The following is a 17,064-nucleotide window of genomic DNA, read 5'->3' on the forward strand; positions in this document are numbered from 1 at the left end:
TTTTAAGAGTTTTATTTGTGGGAAATTCCTTTTACGAGTTTTACTTGTTTTTGAAGAAAACAAAAAAAACCTAACTTGATTTGCAAGTATCTCATCCTATAAATATGACTCGAAATTCTGTTTTTAAAAAAAACACACAAGCAGCGACTATCTCTAGGTCTACTTTTTCTTCTTCTTATATTTTGTGCGGCGTTTTGCTTCCATCCCTGTTGCTGAGTTCAAGAGTGGGTAACTTGCGTTGTGCTAACTCAAGTTATATCGGGCAGTCTTATCCTGGACACATCTTCGCACGTTGGGGTTTAGCATTACTCCAGAGTATACCCGCGAACTAATGTGTTAAGGACAGCTTGTTGAACCTGTGATTCTGCCCTCATCAATTTGTTCGTGGTAGAGTTGTTTGATACTGTTCTTTATATTATTGTTTGATACATCTGACGTTTCTTCAAAAAAAACCTATTTTGACCCATGCGATATACGCGTATACCATGCACCAAGTCCCTTTCCTATTCGGATTTACTTTTTGGAGAATTTTTTCTTTAGGAATTTAATTCCAAAATTATTTTTTAAGAGTTTTATTTGTGGGAAATTCCTTTTACGAGTTTTACTTGTTTTTGAAGAAAACAAAAAAAACCTAACTTGATTTGCAAGTATCTCATCCTATAAATATGACTCGAAATTCTGTTTTTAAAAAAACACACAAGCAGCGACTATCTCTAGGTCTACTTTTCTTCTTCTTCTTATATTTTGTGCGGCGTTTTGCTTCCATCCCTGTTGCTGAGTTCAAGAGTGGGTAACTTGCGTTGTGCTAACTCAAGTTATATCGGGCAGTCTTATCCTGGACACATCTTCGCACGTTGGGGTTTAGCATTACTCCAGAGTATACCCGCGAACTAATGTGTTAAGGACAGCTTGTTGAACCTGTGATTCTGCCCTCATCAATTTGTTCGTGGTAGAGTTGTTTGATACTGTTCTTTATATTATTGTTTGATACATCTGACGTTTCTTCAAAAAAAACCTATTTTGACCCATGCGATATACGCGTATACCATGCACCAAGTCCCTTTCCTATTCGGATTTACTTTTTGGAGAATTTTTTCTTTAGGAATTTAATTCCAAAATTATTTTTTAAGAGTTTTATTTGTGGGAAATTCCTTTTACGAGTTTTACTTGTTTTTGAAGAAAACAAAAAAAACCTAACTTGATTTGCAAGTATCTCATCCTATAAATATGACTCGAAATTCTGTTTTTAAAAAAACACACAAGCAGCGACTATCTCTAGGTCTACTTTCTTCTTCTTCTTATATTTTGTGCGGCGTTTTGCTTCCATCCCTGTTGCTGAGTTCAAGAGTGGGTAACTTGCGTTGTGCTAACTCAAGTTATATCGGGCAGTCTTATCCTGGACACATCTTCGCACGTTGGGGTTTAGCATTACTCCAGAGTATACCCGCGAACTAATGTGTTAAGGACAGCTTGTTGAACCTGTGATTCTGCCCTCATCAATTTGTTCGTGGTAGAGTTGTTTGATACTGTTCTTTATATTATTGTTTGATACATCTGACGTTTCTTCAAAAAAAACCTATTTTGACCCATGCGATATACGCGTATACCATGCACCAAGTCCCTTTCCTATTCGGATTTACTTTTTGGAGAATTTTTTCTTTAGGAATTTAATTCCAAAATTATTTTTTAAGAGTTTTATTTGTGGGAAATTCCTTTTACGAGTTTTACTTGTTTTTGAAGAAAACAAAAAAAACCTAACTTGATTTGCAAGTATCTCATCCTATAAATATGACTCGAAATTCTGTTTTTAAAAAAACACACAAGCAGCGACTATCTCTAGGTCTACTTTTCTTCTTCTTCTTATATTTTGTGCGGCGTTTTGCTTCCATCCCTGTTGCTGAGTTCAAGAGTGGGTAACTTGCGTTGTGCTAACTCAAGTTATATCGGGCAGTCTTATCCTGGACACATCTTCGCACGTTGGGGTTTAGCATTACTCCAGAGTATACCCGCGAACTAATGTGTTAAGGACAGCTTGTTGAACCTGTGATTCTGCCCTCATCAATTTGTTCGTGGTAGAGTTGTTTGATACTTCTTTATATTATTGTTTGATACATCTGACGTTTCTTCAAAAAAAACCTATTTTGACCCATGCGATATACGCGTATACCATGCACCAAGTCCCTTTCCTATTCGGATTTACTTTTTGGAGAATTTTTTCTTTAGGAATTTAATTCCAAAATTATTTTTTAAGAGTTTTATTTGTGGGAAATTCCTTTTACGAGTTTTACTTGTTTTTTGAAGAAAACAAAAAAACCTAACTTGATTTGCAAGTATCTCATCCTATAAATATGACTCGAAATTCTGTTTTAAAAAACACACAAGCAGCGACTATCTCTAGGTCTACTTTTCTTCTTCTTCTTTATTTTGTGCGGCGTTTTGCTTCCATCCCTGTTGCTGAGTTCAAGAGTGGGTAACTTGCGTTGTGCTAACTCAAGTTATATCGGGCAGTCTTATCCTGGGACAATCTTCGCACGTTGGGGTTAGCATTACTCCAGAGTATACCCGCGAACTAATGTGTTAAGGACAGCTTGTTGAACCTGTGATTCTGCCCTCATCAATTTGTTCGTGGTTAGAGTTGTTTGATACTGTTCTTTATATTATTGTTTGATACATCTGACGTTTCTTCAAAAAAAAACCTATTTTGACCCATGCGATATACGCGTATACCATGCCACCAAGTCCCTTTCCTATTCGGATTTACTTTTGGAGAATTTTTTCTTTAGGAATTTAATTCCAAAATTATTTTTTAAGAGTTTTATTTGTGGGAAATTCCTTTTACGAGTTTTACTTGTTTTTGAAGAAAAACAAAAAAAACCTAATGATTTGCAAGTATCTCATCCTATAAATATGACTCGAAATTCTGTTTTTAAAAAAACACACAAGCAGCGACTATCTCTAGGTTACTTTTCTTCTTCTATATTTTGTGCGGCGTTTTGCTTCCATCCCTGTTGCTGAGTTCAAGAGTGGGTTAACTTGTTGTGCTAACTCAAGTTATATCGGGCAGTCTTATCCTGGGACACATCTTCGCACGTTGGGGTTTAGCATTACTCCAGAGTATATACCCGCGAACTAATGTGTTAAGGAGCTTGTTGAAACCTGTGATTCTGCCCTCATCAATTTGTTCGTGGTAGAGTTGTTTGATACTGTTCTTATATTATTGTTGATACATTGACGTTCTTCAAAAAAAACCTATTTTGACCCATGCGATATACGCGGTATACCATGCACCAAGTCCCTTTCCTATTCGGATTTACTTTTGGAGAATTTTTTCTTTAGGATTTAATTCCAAAATTATTTTTTAAGAGTTTATTTGTGGGAAATTCCTTTTACGAGTTTACTTTGTTTTTGAAGAAAACAAAAAAAACCTAAAACTTGATTTGCAAGTATTCATCCTATAATATGACTCGAAATTCTTGTTTTTAAAAAAAACCACACAAGCAGCGACTATCTCTAGGTCTACTTTTCTTCTTCTTCTATATTTTGTGCGGCGTTTTGCTTCCATCCCTGTTGCTGAGTTCAAGAGTGGGTAACTTGCGTTGTGCTAACTCAAGTTATATCGGGCAGTCTTATCCTGGACACATCTTCGCACGTTGGGGTTTAGCATTACTCCAGATATACCCGCGAACTAATGTGTTTAAGGACAGCTTGTTGAACCTGTGATTCTGCCCTCATCAATTTTTCGTGGTAGAGTTGTTTGATACTGTTCTTTAATATTATTTTTGATACATCTGACGTTTCTTCAAAAAAACCTATTTTGACCCATGCGATATACGCGTATACCATGCACCAAGTCCCTTCCTATTCGGATTTACTTTTTGGAGAATTTTTTCTTTAGGAATTTAATTCCAAAATTATTTTTAAGAGTTTTATTTGTGGGAAATTCCTTTTACAGTTTACTTGTTTTTGAAGAAACAAAAAAAAACCTAACTTGATTTGCAAGTATCTCATCCATAAATATGACTCGAAATTCTGTTTTTAAAAACACACAAGCAGCGACTATCTCTAGGTCGACTTTTCTTCTTCTTCTTATATTTGTGCGGCGTTTTGCTTCCATCCCGTTGCTGAGTTCAAGAGTGGGTAACTTGCGTTGTGCTAACTCAAGTTATATCGGGCAGTCTATCCTGGACACATCTTCGCACGTTGGGGTTTAGCATTACTCAGAGTATACCCGCGAACTAATGGGTTAAGGACAGCTTGTTGAACCTGTGATTCTGCCCTCATCAATTTGTTCGTGGTAGAGTTGTTTGATACTTCTTTTTATATTATTGTTTGATACATCTGACGTTTCTTCAAAAAAAACCTATTTTGACCCATGCGATATCGCGTATACCATGCACCAAGTCCCTTTCCTATTCGGATTTACTTTTTGGAGAATTTTTTCTTTAGGAATTTAATTCCAAAATTATTTTTAAGAGTTTTATTGTGGGAAATTCCTTTTACGAGTTTTTACTTGTTTTTTGAAGAAACAAAAAAAACCTAACTTGATTTGGAAGTATCTCATCCTATAAATATGACTCGAAATTCTGTTTTTAAAAAAACACACAAGCAGCGACTATCTCTAGGTCTACTTTTCTTCTTCTTCTTATATTTTGTGCGGCGTTTTGCTTCCATCCCTGTTGCTGAGTTCAAGAGTGGGTAACTTGCGTTGTGCTAACTCAAGTTATATCGGGCAGTCTTATCCTGGACACATCTTCGCACGTTGGGGTTTAGCATTACTCAGAGTATACCCGCGAACTAATGTGTTAAGGACAGCTTGTTGAACCTGTGATTCTGCCCTCATCAATTTGTTCGTGGTAGAGTTGTTTGATACTGTTCTTTATATTATTGTTTGATACATCTGACGTTTCTTCAATTGTTGCAAGATTCCAACAATCTTAACACATTAATATCCTTTAACAATGGGAAAGAACGATGTTGAAAGACCACAGAAGTTTAACGGAAAGGATTTCAAGAGATGGCAATCCAAGATGCTCTTTTATCTAAGCCATCATGAACTGGATTATGTACTTGTTCCACATGCTGAATTGAGAATGCTGAAGGTTTAACGAGGAGGCGACGTAGTATAACAAGAGGTGTAATTTTCTGGCGAAAAATCATATCATGAATGGTTTGGAAGATGCGATGTATGATTTTACAATGCTAAAGAAAATTTCAGTGCTTATGATTTGTGGACTGCGTTAGAAGCAAGTATCAAGCGGAGACTGCAGGGAGCAAGAAATTCTGGTGGCGAAGTTTATGGACTTCAAGATGACGAATGATAAACCTGTTGTTGATCAATTTCTCGAATTTCAACAGATCATTAATGAGATTCTTGCTGAAGGTATGGTCATTGATGAGACGTTTCAAGTATCTGCGGTAATTGAGAAGTTACCATCTTCTTGGTCTGAATACAAGAAAAAGCTAAGACATGAAACTGGCGAGATCAACATGGTTGAATTAGGAAAAGAAAATTCAGTGGAAGAGATGCTGTGCACCAAGGATAAGAACGTGTCTTCTGCAAGGGACATGAGTAACAAAGCTCATATGACTGAACACAGTCTTCCAAAGCTGGAAAAGGTGAGAGTAACAATCGTAACTCTAAGCGTGGTCCTCCCAGAGTATGTTTGAAAACCAGAGTCTAGCATTACTAAAATTAAGGGTGCTTGTTATGCGTGTGGAGTTACTGGACATATGGCAGTTCACTGTAGACATCGTAAGGACAAAAAGGATAGTGCTAACTTGGTTGAAAAGAACAAGGACGAGTTTTCTGCAGTATTGCTGAAGTTAATTGGTGACCAATGTGATGGACTGGTGGGTAGACTCTGGAGCTACCAAGCATGTTTGTGGGAACAGAGACCTGTTCACTCCTACCAGGGGTAGGGGAAGGCGAGAAACTCTATATGGGTAACTCATCTGCATCAGAGGTTTCATGGAAAAGGAAAGGTCGGTCTGACGCTCACATCTGGCAAACCTCACATTGAATGAAGTTCTTCATGTTCCAGACATCTGCAAAAATCTTGTTTCTTGTTCTGTTTAGATGATAGGGTTTTAAAGTTTCAATTGAGTCTGGAAAACTTATAGTAACTAAGGCAATGATTATGTGGGTAAGGGTTATAAGACTGGAGTTTTACAAACTTAATGTAACCTGTCCGAAGTGAAATTGAATGATTTTTGCTTACATGTGTGTGGTCATCGAATGTTTGGTATGGTAGACTTGGTCATGTAAGACATCTGCATAAACTGGCTAGCGTAGGATGCATACCCAAATTCACTTTGGATAAAGTATAAGTGTGAGATTTGCGTAGAATCTAAGCATGCTAAAAATCATTCAGGAAGAATGTCCAGAGAAACACTACACCCTTAGAATTGATTCATTCAGACGTAGTTGACATGAAGTCAGTTCAAACTAGAGGTGGTAGAAATGGTTTGTCACTTTTATAGATGATTGTACGAGGTACTGTCAGGTTTATTTGCTTAGAGGGAAGGACAATGCCTTAGAAGCCTTTAAGATATATAAACGTGAAGTTGAAACCAATTGAATGCTACCATTAAAACTTTTAGGTCTGACCGTGGTGGTGAGTATCTAATTCCTATTGGAGATTTCTGTGAAGAACATGGGATAATACATGAAACTACAGCCCCTTATTCACCTCAATCCAATGGTGTAGCTGAACGAAAGAACCGTACCCTTAAGGATATGATGAATGCCATGTTGATTAGTTCAGGATTACCTTCAATTTGTGGGGGGAGGATATCCTCTCAGCCAATTACATCCTGAACAGAGTACCCTTTAAAGGATCAGATAAAAGTCCATATGAGTTATGGAAAAGTAAACAACCATCTTATGATTACTTCAAAGTGTGGGGGTGCTTGGCAAAGGTGGCCATCCCTCCTCCTAAGACAAATAAGATAGGACCCAAAACCGTTGATTGTGTTTTTATAGGGTATCCTGAGCATTCTAGTGCTCATAGGTTTATGGTTGTGAGTTCTGAAATTTCTGACATAGGGTTGAATACTATCATGGAGTCTAGGGATGCTGAGTTCTTTGAGAATGTTTTTCCTATGAAACGTGATTCTCGAAAGAGATGTTTAGATGATCCCCTAGAATTTACATCATCCAGTCAGTCATTACCTTTAGAGGAAGATGAACCAGAAATAGAACCTAGAATAAAAGGGTTAAAACTATGAAAACCTATCCTGGTTGCATTACATACCTAGCCGAGTCTGATCCTCAGACTTACAAAGAAGCCATGACTTGTCCTGAAGCTCCGTGGTGGAAAGAAGCTTCAATTAGTGAAATGGATTCCATTCGAGAAAACGATACTTTTGAACTTGTTGTAGATTTACCTCCAGGGTCTAAGGCCATAGGTTGTAAATGGATTTTCAAGAGAAAACGTAATATAAATGGAACTATTGAAAAATACAAGGCTAGGTTGGTAGCGAAAGGCTATAAACAGATAGAAGGTATAGACTTCTTTGATACATATTCACCAGTAAGTAGAATTAGCTCCATTAGGATGTTAATTGCTATAGCTTCTGTCCATAACCTACAGATACATCAAATGGATGTAAAGACAGCGTTTTTGAATGGTGAATTAATGAAGAAATTTATATGGAACAACCCGAAGGATTTGTAGTTAAAGGTTGTGAGAAGAAGGTTTGTAAACTGAAGAAATCTTTGTATGGATTGAAACAAGCACCTAAACAGTGGCATGAGAAATTTGATCATGTGATGATTTCTAGTGGTTTTAGAATTAATGAATCTGATAAGTGTGTTTATACTAAACTTGTCAAGGATGCCTGTGTGATTGTATGCTTGTATGTTGATGATATGCTTATACTAGGTACAAACATGGATGTTATTAATACCACTAAGAAAATGTTGAATGAGAACTTTGACATGAAAGACTTAGGCCCCGCTGATGTCATATTAGGGATGAAGATTAGAAAAACTTCTAATGGCTATAGTCTGAGTCAGTCTCATTATGTTGAATCCATACTTAAGAAATATAATCAGTTTGACTGTAAACCTGTTTGCACTCCATATGATTCTTCTTGCAAACTCATGAAGAATAAGGGTGTAGGTGTTAACCAACTTGAATACTCAAGAGTCATAGGAAGTCTGATGTATTTGATGAATTGTACGAGACCAGACATTGCTTATGCTTGAGAGTAGGTTAAGCAGGTATACTTGTAATCCAGGGCAGAAACATTGGGATGCACTTAATAGAGTGCTAAAGTACTTGAAGTACACAATGACCTTTTGTTTGAATTACGAAGGGTATCCGGCCATCCTTGAGGGATTTTGCGATGCGAACTGGATAGCAGACTCAGAGGAGTCTAAGTCTACGAGTGGATATGTATTCACTCTAGCAGGTGCGTCTGTATCTTGGAAGAGTTCCAAACAGACATGTATAGCTCGCTCAACTATGGAGTCGGAGTTTATTGCGTTAGATAAAGCAGGAGAGGAGGCCGAATGGCTAAGAAACTTTTTAGAAGATATTCCTCTCTGGCATAGGCCTGTGCCAGCTATATCTATACATTGTGACAGCAAATCTGCAATAGGTAGAGCTAAAAAATAGCTTCTACAATGGAAAGTCTATACATATGCGTAGAAGACATGATTCTTTGAAATTACTAATCTCAACAGGCGTTATTTCCATAGATTGGACAAGGTCCAAGGATAATATCGCGGACCCTTTGACGAAAGGCTTGTCCAAGGAGATAGTTAGTAAAGCATCGAAGGGGATGGGGCTTAGGCTCAAATAATTAAACTTGCCATGAAGGATACTCAACCTTGCTGACTGGAGATTCCAAGATCAAGGTTTCGAATGAGACAACTAATTTGTGGTAGTTAAAGGTAAACACTATCAGATAATTTTATTATCTGTCCCTTCCCTATGGTGTTGATGTGATAGTGTGACTGCATGTAGAGGATGACTTTTAATTAAGTCTTAATGAGTTCTATAGTTTCAATTTAAGATTGAAGTGGGGTGTAGCAGTAAGCACTCTTGATGGAACTCACCTATCTGAATGAGGAAGTGGGTCGCTTCCTATGAGAATGAAGCCAATTCTTTAGAGCATTCTGAGAAACAGGATATGTCCAGGGCCAAAATGGACAAAACGGCACGAACTTAGCAACACTTGGAGGATATCATGCGTGGATATTATTTGAACTACACCAAACGCTAGCAGTTCAAGACATCGCGTTCACTGTTTAGCTAGTAGTTCCGGTAACTTCTCACTAAGCAAGGTTCAAGACCTCATGGACACCTTTGCCTAAATGGTATTTTCCTTACTCTGATTTTTTCGTTTTCCGATATTTCATTCATATGGGGGATTGTTGGAGAAAATGAGTTTTAATTAAAAAGATTTTATGGTCTTGGTATGGTTTGATCTAATGACCTAAGGGTCTAAGGATACTCACTCATTTTTGGGTGAATGAAGTGGAATCTTTAGTCCCACATTGTGGAACCTTTAGTCCCACATTGTGGAAAACTAAAGAGGAGCTCCACTATATAATCATACACTTATGTATGAATTGTAAAACGTGGGTGGAGCGGGTGGGAAAAAATACATATTTTGACCCATGCGATATACGCGTATACCATGCACCAAGTCCCTTTCCTATTCGGATTTACTTTTTGGAGAATTTTTTCTTTAGGAATTTAATTCCAAAATTATTTTTTAAGAGTTTTATTTGTGGGAAATTCCTTTTACGAGTTTTACTTGTTTTTGAAGAAAACAAAAAAAACCTAACTTGATTTGCAAGTATCTCATCCTATAAATATGACTCGAAATTCTGTTTTTAAAAAAACACACAAGCAGCGACTATCTCTAGGTCTACTTTTCTTCTTCTTCTTATATTTTGTGCGGCGTTTTGCTTCCATCCCTGTTGCTGAGTTCAAGAGTGGGTAACTTGCGTTGTGCTAACTCAAGTTATATCGGGCAGTCTTATCCTGGACACATCTTCGCACGTTGGGGTTTAGCATTACTTCAGAGTATACCCGCGAACTAATGTGTTAAGGACAGCTTGTTGAACCTGTGATTCTGCCCTCATCAATTTGTTCGTGGTAGAGTTGTTTGATACTGTTCTTTATATTATTGTTTGATACATCTGACGTTTCTTCAATTGTTGCAAGATTCCAACAGATTGCAGAGTTTTCAAGTCTTCGAATGCGCAACTGCACCAGTGCAGCTGCTGTATGGCCATTTACTTTGCTCTGCCTAACATCCTTGACTTGGTGGATCACATCCCATCTTCCCTACCATTTGATAAAATCGCCTTAGACCACCTACCTATATACAGGAACTAAAAGTCAAATTTTTCTTACACGTTGTGTAGCATTTGGCTTGCAAGAAATGCTTTCATATTCCATAAGAGCAACTGCAGTGGTGCGATCAAAACCAAAGATCAAAGATCAAAAAAAAGACCAAATTTTGGGTTTAGTCCGTGTTGTGACGCAACGGTACATGATTAAAATTTCGTCAGGCGGACTGTTATGGCTGCGCCCCATTTTACACTTTCATCGGGCGGACTCCGCCCCATTTATTTATTTTTTGTAACTTTCATCAGGCGGACTTTAAAAGTCCGCCCCATTTTTTTTCGTAAAATTTCATCAGGCGGACTTTAAAAGTCCGCCCCATTTTTTTTGTAACTTTCATCAGGCGGACTTTAAAAGTCCGCCTCATTCTTTTTTTTTTATTATTTAATTTGAATTTTCATCGGGCGCAATTTAAATCTCCGCCCGTTAACAAGCGTACTTTAAATTTACGCCCAGCAACAAGCGTACTTTAAATTTACGCCCGACTATATTAGAATTTGGGATTTGGTCGCGACCATATTTGGTCTGGAATTTGATCTTTGGTTGGGATTTGATCTTTACTCCGTCCCACTGTGTTACGATCTCATCCCAAATTTTTGGTTATACTCGCCCACTGTGGATGCTCTAACAGCGGAGGCCATAGGGATTGTTGCCTGCCAACCCTATGGAACATGAATTTTCAAATGCAAGATAGATAGTTACCAATATGTACCTTTGGAACCTTCATCCAACCAACATTCTCAAAGCGTATTTGCACTTGGTTGAAACTAGATTTAGCAATTACAGTGCTGGCAACGCTAGATATACCATGAACCCCCCTTGAAATGATTTTGTGGGGAGATATTCACTTCTGAAGCAATAAAAGTATCAAATAGCAGACTCTATGAGAAAGGGAACACATGAAGATTTTCACATTGATCGTCGCGTACCAATACCTATAAAAAATTAACCAATTTAAAACATGAATGCTAATTAGATAAATAAAATCCAAAAAAAAAAAAATTCATCAAGTAACATTAACCGACTATTCAAAACATACTACATAATTTAGTTGGTTACACAAGGTCTTATCCAGTTTAGCAGTTGGCTTCTTGTTGCCTAATCCCATTGACTACATTCAGCTTTCATTTGCAGGATATACACTGTCGTTAATTACCGTATGAATGATTGTGACAACCTCTAAAACCAACTTCCACTACAATGTAAGTTGTCAAGATTTTTGTATTTTCTTGCAAAACCTCCTTCAGTAATGCCTTTTGTTTTGTTCAAACTTCAACTACATGTTTTGTTCAAACTTCAACTACAATAGTGATATTGCAAATTTTATCAAGTTTTTGAGCATAAAAAAAAAAAAACTTGATCAAATCAAAAATTACTCGGTGATTGCAAATTTTAGAGCTAAATATAAAAAAATTCCTTGATCTCTGATATATTTATTACAGATGCTCCTGGAGGGGATCGAACCCGCGATCTTCGGCTCATAAGACCAACGCTCTAACCAACTGAGCTACGCGAGCAATCTATATTCAAAATCTCACAAATTACAAGAACACCGATTGGATCAAAACGAAAAATCAATATTTTGATCCCTTTATTTTTCTCATATAATCTAAGATTTCCCAACAAAAAGAAGAAAAAAAATGGTTATTTGACTCATTGGGATGATCGGTTTATGTAGCTATTTTTTCATCATACAAATATATTATTATTTGGTTTTTTGAAACTTATCGTCATGGTTTTTAGGTTCTCTTATATGTGTACCCTCGTATTCATACCTGAAGATTGATCAACTAGTGTGCAAAATAAACTAATATTCGTTGATTTTTTTGCTTCCTCGAACTGTTTTATTTCATTGTTACTACCAACAAGAACACCGAGCACGCACTTTGTGTGTGCTGCAATGTTTGGCAAAATATAAAAGCTGAAAATTAGTTGGGCTTGGATTCTTCTCCGCCTCAGTCTCTTTCTCTATTTCTCTTTGTAAAACCAAAAGCAGAGAAGACATGATTCTTCTCTCTTTATTACTACAATCGCTGCTACTCGCTTCACTTGACCAACATGAACTATTTTCTCCTTAACTTTTAGTCAGTGCATTTTTATTCTCCATCACCACTAGCATCTACAATCACCACAACTTCAACCTGAACCTTGAACCAATAACTAATATCTCAGAACACATATATTTGTGTTTCATTTCAACTTTGCCCCGAACTTGTCTAAATTGAGTTTGATTTTTCTTGTTTGTAAATATGAGCAGTAATTATATACAGAAGAAGAGTGTCTTTAATTTCGGGGATGAAATTTCTATAAGGTGGGATGAACATAACGACCTGCAACAAGGACAATAGGTATGGACTAGTCAAATGAAAATTACGCTGCATAATTACTGAATTAATTAAATTTGAATATCAAATATAGTAACTAATAAAGTCATTAACCAATATGTAATTAACTGAATTTGAACCCTAATAAAATTATACTTTGGGAAAACCAATAGTACCATTAGACATATCTCGAAAAAATATGCTAATAGACTGCTTGAACGTGTCATTCGTGTACTGAACGAGAAGTTGCAAAACTCTACAATTCTCATTGACAGTTTAACTGTCGTTAACAAGATTTGATTAGAATTTATACAAGGATATTTCTTTAGTGGAATTCTCATGCACAATTTAACTATTGATTAATGTGTTTTAGGTAATGTTAAGTTTATTGATTAGGGACTATTCTGTATTGTTTCTGAATTATTTTTTTGGTTGTCATACCTGGAAATGAAATCAGATTGAGGTAGCTGGAACAAAGAGAGCAATTGAGCTTCAATGCATCTTCATTATAAATTATCAAAAATGTAAATAGGCTTTTATTATTTGTACTTAGAAATACATCAACATCTTGCAGAGATTGTTGTTATCATGATGATGAGTTCATCTATTTAATAGCATTTGACCTAAACATCAAGGGTAATGAAGTTTGAAGAATACTATAAGAACCAGTAAACAGAAGCTTGAGTGCTCATCATCAGTATTTAACCAACTTGTAAGCAGGAGGGGAAGAACCTCTGGTCGACCTAAGGGATCAAGTTGGGTCTGTAACTAGTTTAACCTCAGCTCTCACTCATATGACTGCTTTTAGAAGAAGAAGATGATGATGATGATGATTAATAGTAAAAGAAGAAGAAGAAGAAGAAGAAGAAGATGATGATGATTAGATTTAACAATAGAAGAAGATGGTGATTAGTTTTAATAGTAGAGAAAAATAATAATTTTATGTTTTTTATTACGAATCTCTTTTCTGTGTTTCTTTGTGTCTTATCATCTCAAATCTGTTGCAAAATCCTTATTGGATGATTTTCATCCATGATTGTCATTTTAAATCTAGAGTTTTAAGTGCTTTCTGTTATAAAGTTTTAGGTAATGTTAGGTTTATTGTGTTTTTTCTTCTTATCCATTGTGAAATAGTAAAAATTTAAGCTAATGATTAATTAACAGTAATTTATAACTTTGTATCTTTTTATTTATTTATCTTATGTTGTGTATGATATTCATTCGTTTCTTTTGTGTTGGGTTGTCTGTTGACTCTTTTCAATTTCTTTGGTAACAAAAAGATGCTAAGTGATAAGTTTGATAATCTAAAACAATGACAAATGAAGGGAGTGGTGTGCGCGTGTCTTCACAACTTCCTGCCGCCAGATACATTTATTCATGGGTTAAACTAAGTAGAATTTTTCAAGCCATGGGATACGCTCCCTTTAGATATCCACTTCCAAATATCTCTCTTACCAAATCAAAATCCTTACTTGAGACCAGTATTATCAGCCTAACAAATTGGGTTTTAAATAAATTCTACTAATTAAGAGCAGTCTTTGAATAACTAATGGATGGTATTACTTAATACCTATTTAATTGGGAGTTTGTTTAGGTATATTACATAAAAAAAGTGGCTGAGAGAGAATGATTGATGTATATATTTCCGCTAAATAAAACAGTGAGTTTGTTTTACTTATCATTAAGTTTACTTTGTCTGTTTCTTCCATTTAAATAGCATTTTTTCCATTTAGGTTGAGTAAATAATGACTTTAACTTGGCCAGAGAATGCTTTCGCACACATCTCTTGTCGCCTCATTTGCCAGAGAATAATGATTGGAGTTTCAACAGACTGCTAGTATTGGAAGGGTGTTTGTATTTTGATCCCTGGTTCTCTAAAGGATCTGAAGAGCTTTACCATATATTGTGCCTAGAAAAGAAGGAAAGGTCAACAAGTCAGTCATGAAAGTATGTATTTACTCTTCAGATAAATATATTATTGGCCATAACAGAGGGTGGAAAAGTCTTAACTGTCATTGATGGGGACATATACCTTTACAACATAATTTTTGTCCACATCGAAAAGGGTTGTAAAGTTTGATGAGTGGAACAGTGGCATATGCCAAGAACACCTTAATATCCTTCAAAGAATTAGGGGAAGAAGATCCATAGACTATACAGTCCAAGATGGTACATGATGAGCAGCCAGAAGAGGTTGGTGCACTTGGTAACGTGAACAAAAGTTAACTTCTAGGTGAGGATGGAGTAGGCTTTACTAATCAGTGAAATCCCTTAGGATGTTACTTTTGATAGACAAAACTATTCAAATTGAATTGCTCCTGTATCTAGCACTTGCAAAAACTCTAAGGTACTTGGCAGTGAATTTTAAGTTATTTATCGTTATAGGTAACTCTCAATATGTACTCGTTTTTGTTTGGCATTTATGTTGATATATCAACAAGTATTGGCTAGTTGTATGTTTTCCTGCTGCCATATTGAACAACTATGTATCTTTGTTTATCTTATATTAACATTTGATAAAGTAAGGTGTCTTACATTGTAATGATGCATTTAGTAATTCAGAATAGCCAGCTTGATAAAAAAAGAGAGTAAATAATGACTCACTAAAGTAAATGGTTTGAATGTCGGGAGAGATAACTAGAAGTAAAAACGGATTGAGTTTTGTAGTATTGACCTTTCAGAATTCAGGATAAAGTTGATATGAAACTTGATAGAGAGTAGTATAAAAATATACTTACAATTAGTAAGGGAGAAAGAGATGAGTCAATAGAAGGAGATTTGGTGAGGTAGATGTTATTATTAGCCAAAGAGGAATGTTTGAGAGAACTAGATAAAGAGGGAGAATACAAAATCTAGAGTGGGAAGCAAGTCTTATTTAATCAAGGTAACCCCATATTAGTTCTAATACGGTAATCCTATGTTTCTAAAACATCTAAAAAATATTAAATTTATGCTCGGCTGATTAATACATATAATCATAGATAAAAGATTTTCTCAAATATTGTATAAAACAAGAAAATGACGCTATATTTTTTACTAAGAGTTTATCAAAATTTGTAAGTTGAATGTTGTTGACATGCATTTGGAGGCAATGATATTTAAGTGTTAGATCATCGCTCGTTCAAACTCACAAGTTTTGATATATCAACTTGTTGTCAATGTTAGTTGCACAATGCTATATACTGAGTTATAGTCTACTGAAGTCAGTCTTGGAATATGATTAAAGCATGATAGTTGAGTATCAGAATTCATAGAGTAACCTTTTAAGATTGAATAACAACGAAGATACTTGCACATATATTTGATGAAGACTGACTATCCTATTAACTCATTATTTCTACCATTATATCTACTAAGATAACGTTATATGACTTTTAATTGATGATTTGTAAAGTTCTTTTTTTTAGTTCAAGCTTGTACTTGATTAATCTCGAAATATAAGTTCAAGAAATGAATATTAATAGGTTTATCAATTTTGAGGTTGAGAACAACTTATTATTTAAAAAACTAAGCATGCGAATATACCTAAAAACATCAAGTTGAAAAATATTGTCTACGAACTGATTTTTGAGTTCACGAACTATGCAAAAAACTTGATGTTCCTAAACTCCAAAGTGCACAAAAGATCACAAACCAATTTATTTGTCCATGGACTACGCAATTTCAAGGTGTTATTGTACACTTTAAAAATTTCCTCTTGTGTTCACGAACTGGCTTATGAGTTCGCAAACTATGCAGTTTTGGATATGTTCCTGGAAATTATTTCAATATGCTCTTATACAAAAATTGATCTATGAGTTCACGATAGCACTTTTGAATATGTTCACGAACTGATTTATGGGTTCGTGAAATAGCATGTTTTGGGTGTTCCTGAACTCCAATATTTCATGATGGCTCACAAGCCTATTGAGCTATAATGTCGTGGGATAAAATTATGCACGGTTATAGAAAGACAACTTTGTTCATGCACATCCTTGTTCGTAACTCAAAAAAATTTCTCACACGCTTACATGATTTCTATTCTTTGGAATCAATTTATAGTTAGAAGTTTAATTAATTTGTTTGAATAAAAAGTAATTCATAAATATGGAAATTAGTTCAGAACTTTCTTTGATTGTGAGTAACCTAGAATTGTTTTATCAATATAAACACATGACTCTATGCAACCTAGAGTCTCAATCATGGAACGATGTGTCCTAGTTTTGGCTATAGTCGTCCTTAACAGACGTAGGTTTCCTAGAGATTCGTGAATCCCGGTCATACCATATTTTACTTGATAATTTTTGATATCCAGAATTATATCTATATAATCGTATGAAATGACGAAGGTACCAAGTACACCATAATATTTTCGATAACAACCTATGCAGATACAC

General features: G+C 35.6%; 1 non-coding gene across 1 annotated transcript; it reads right to left on the minus strand.

Moving 5' to 3' along the window:
* Positions 1-11,807: 11,807 nt before the first annotated feature.
* On the minus strand, positions 11,808-11,881 carry TRNAI-UAU. The gene has a single exon. It is a non-coding gene; the product is annotated as a tRNA-Ile (tRNA).
* Positions 11,882-17,064: the final 5,183 nt, after the last annotated feature.

Source organism: Papaver somniferum, chromosome 3 (assembly GCF_003573695.1).
Source record: "Papaver somniferum cultivar HN1 chromosome 3, ASM357369v1, whole genome shotgun sequence".
In the NCBI taxonomy this organism is placed as follows: domain Eukaryota; kingdom Viridiplantae; phylum Streptophyta; class Magnoliopsida; order Ranunculales; family Papaveraceae; genus Papaver; species Papaver somniferum.